This window comes from Fundulus heteroclitus, chromosome 17 (genome assembly GCF_011125445.2).
Source record: "Fundulus heteroclitus isolate FHET01 chromosome 17, MU-UCD_Fhet_4.1, whole genome shotgun sequence".
Taxonomy (NCBI): Eukaryota; Metazoa; Chordata; class Actinopteri; order Cyprinodontiformes; family Fundulidae; genus Fundulus; species Fundulus heteroclitus.
The window spans coordinates 2,165,312-2,169,154 of NC_046377.1; positions in this window are offsets into that span (position 1 = coordinate 2,165,312).

Below are 3,843 nucleotides of genomic sequence, written 5' to 3' on the forward strand. Positions count from 1 at the left end.
CTCGATGGTTGTTCAATCCTCCAGAAAAGATGATGTGTTCAGATCCAGATGGACATAAACCTCTCAATCTGAATCTGAAACAGACCCTCTCTGTTTTGTCTGAGCACAACAGACCACCACAGTAATGGTCCGTATCCAGTTCTTTCCCGTCTCTATTCATATTTGTCCAATATAATCCTGTCGTGTAGTCAGATTTAGATTTTAACACAGGCTGTCCAGTTCAGTCCTAATTGTTCTGCAATATTGTCAAAATCAGCTATTTAATGCAAACTAGTTAACCAGGCTCTATTACAGGAAGACAATTGCATGAAGCATTAAACTTCCCAGCATCCTAAAAGCAATGTTGTGATAGCGGAGAGAAATCAGAGCAGAACCGGGCTTTTTTTTTTTTTCTGATGGCAAAGCTGAGACAACAGGAGAGAGAAACAGAAACAATGAGCCAGGTGTCCTTTTAATGGGAAAGAAAAGCAAAGAACACACAAACCTAACGGGGCCAATAACTAAGTTGTTGGTTTTCCTCCAGAAGTGACACGGCCAAACAAAAGCCGCTAACGTGCAAACCCTTTATGGGAGATAACTTTCGCATAAAACAAGTCAATTGGCCAAGATCTCAGACATTGACCGCTTTCAGATAATGCAGGTTGGGTTGTCTAACCAAAGGGCCGTACTCAACGACCTGCGCCATTCACCTTCATAAGTTTGTAACATCTTCCTGAGGCGGATCATGGGTGTCTTTTCTGTGGGTCGACTTCCACCCCTACTCCTTGTCAGGCTCGTTCAGTTAATTGAGAGGCATAAGAAGCACGTATAGCTCTCAGAACAAAAATATTATGCGAGAGGGGCTACAAAAGCTTCATTTCCGAAAGGCTTTTTTTCTCCAGTTAAGTAAAACAAGCGGGATAAAAGCAGCTATTTCTTTGATATTGACTCCGTCCAACTAAATACTGAAGGACTGAGCTGGGAGCATTTTTTTTAGACAAAAGGCGTACACGGAGGTAAACGGATGAGCTCCTTTCTTTCCTACCAGAAAGAGACACAGCTAAACACAGGAGCCCTGAGCTAGAAATAGTTTCTGCTGTGAAAGAAATGAGGAAAACACAAAAGTCGAATGGCAGTAATGGCATCTTCAGTGACTGCGTTCAGGAAAAAGACAAAGCTAAATGCAGCAGCACTGGACTAGGAGTACCTTGTGTATAAAAGAAAAACATTGTGACTATACAAATGTAATTCTGATAGCAGCTTTGTGGTTGCCACTTACCGTTAAAAAATGCAATACCTTTAAAAAAATATACAACCTATCATAGAAGCAATGGGCCAGATGCATTTTCTATTGGAAAGCAAAACAAAAAGAGTACACAACGTTAATAGCCAAAGTAAGCTAAATACAGAAGCGCTGAGCCAGGAGTACTTTCTGAGGGAAACAAAAACAAAAGGAGCGCATAACGGTAATGGCAGCATGGCTTTGGCAAAATCTAAGAAAAAATAGACTGCAAAGTGCAGGACTGATCCGGGTGTCCTTTCTATTGGAAAGAGCAAACATACTAAGCAAAGGTAATGGAATTGCTGCAGAAGCCCTCGGCAAGCTGCGCTTCCAATGAGAAATAGAAACAAAGAGAGTACATAAAGTTAATCTCAGCAATGGCTTCATCAGTGTTTATGTCCGGGAAAAAGACTCATACCCAGAAGTGCTGAGCCAGCAGTACTTTCTACAGGAAACAAAAACAAAGTCTACACAAAGCAGCAATAGCTCCATGGGTGGTTCTAGCCAGGTGAGAGACACGTGTAGAAATAGGACCAGTGAGGCAGGAGCACTGGAAGAAAAAAAAACAGCAACCAGTGTGACAAAATATTTCTTATTCAAGAAATCAAAGCACATTTTGGACAACAGAAGCAAACGTTCTGATCAAGCAGTCGAGCAAAATTCAGTGTGGTAAAACAGTATTTGCCCCCTTACAGGTTCTTTGACTTTGTTCTGTTTTTTTTTTTTCTCTGCTTCTTCGCTTACATTTCCATTAGCCTGCTGTTGTTGTGCGGGGGTTTATTTCATTGATTTTGAAAGACAAATTATGGGATAAATGTCAATGAAAGATGTCAAGCACGTGGCAACAAGTGTTGCCGGTATCCGTCCTGTATCTACGCCCCTTCCAGCTCCTTCAGCGTGCGAAATAGAACAAAAATTAAAAATGAACCTCGCTGATGATGATATAAAACAAAACTTGGTCGCTTTTGGGTCCGGAACGTCTTTTTCAACAGCTCGGCGTGGCCGTCATCCCAAAAAGCAAAACGGGTAATTAAACGCAATTTTTGGAAGCTACCGACCAGCAATTACAAACATTAAGTCTTCGACCGCCATTATTTATTATTCTATTAATAAAGGTGGCAGCGATTAAGTACAGCTTAAAATGATTACATGTAATTTCTGTTAATGCCACAAATTGCCGTTAGAGCAGTGTGGCACAATGTACCTCAGCCCAAAAGCTAGGCTCTCTGTGTGTTTGCTGGCTGACTCATTGCCCTCCCCTCCTCCTCAGCCCTTCTCGCCGGGTGGATTGTTGTTTCAGACCTCTCCTCCTGAGCAGGAGGGAGGCTAGATGGGGGGGGGGGGAGGTGTGCTTGTGGATGGGGCTAGCTGTCGAAACTTGCACTTGGAACTTGTCTCGCGGCTCCGCTGCGGCAGATTCTCTGCGGTGGTGCCAGCCGCTTGGAGAGTTGGGGGATTTGATCAGTATCTGTGTTTCAGGGCGCATCGTTTCAGCTTCTTTAGTGGAAATCGTGAACGGCAGCGTGATCTTCCCATGCATGTACCCATTTGGGTTTGCATACGGATGTGCTCCTGAGATTTGGCTTTTATATGATGTATTATTTTTCATCCATCCCTGAGGCTGAGTAATGTTAAAGTACACCTTCTCAACTGAGTGGTTTGTATGCCTTTGGTCTGTTTTAAAGGAATGGCGGAGGGGTGGGGGGGGGGGGGGGGGGTTGTTGGAAGTCCTGCCAGTTCTTCGAGGAGGCCCCGATTAAGACAAGATGGTTTAGACACACACATCCAAACACCTGGAGAACAGCTGCCATGCGGCGGCTGAGGCAAGCTGGCTCAAGGTCCAGTCCATTTTTCGTCTTCTCCCCGCGCCAGCAGACACGGACTCCAGCAACCAAGAGGGATTTTTTTTAGATTGATAAATGATAAACTCTGGGGCGTCTAATTACACTCCTTGTTCAAGACATTGTGGTGGTATTTACAAGAGTGACACGTTGTTTTGAGATGAATTTTCCTAAAAACCTTTGTGTGAGGTCAGCAGCAGATGAGGAGCCAGGAGACGTGAGGAAGATGTGCGTAAACAGATGCCAGGGCCGGGGAGCAGAGGGTTGGGAGTTCGAGGAAAGCTAACGCAGCGCGCATTACGAGCGCAACAAAGCACCTTTTGATCGTGTTGCTTTGGGTTTGTTTTTTCGTGCAGTTAAAAAAAAAAAAAGTCTAAACACTGAGAACATAACATAAAGTTACGCAGAGGTACAAAGGATCGCTCTGGTGGGTGACTTCACGTTCCGAAGAGTGGTGGGAATTTTGTGGATGAACTGTTTCCCTCCTGGTTTTCATCAACAACCGTTGTTCTCCCCCCGACGAAAAACAAAACGGAAACTAAATAAAACCTCATCCCGAAAGACTGAAACAATGAGAAAAACGAGACGGAACTGTGGATGGAATCCCGTCAGAAATCAACTTAAGTCATGTGAAGAAAAAAAACAACAGGTTTGAAAAATAAAATAGCAAATGAGATCTAATTTTCTTGAGCGGCAGAAATTTAATAACCTGATATATTGAACAGAACGATGTTATTTGTA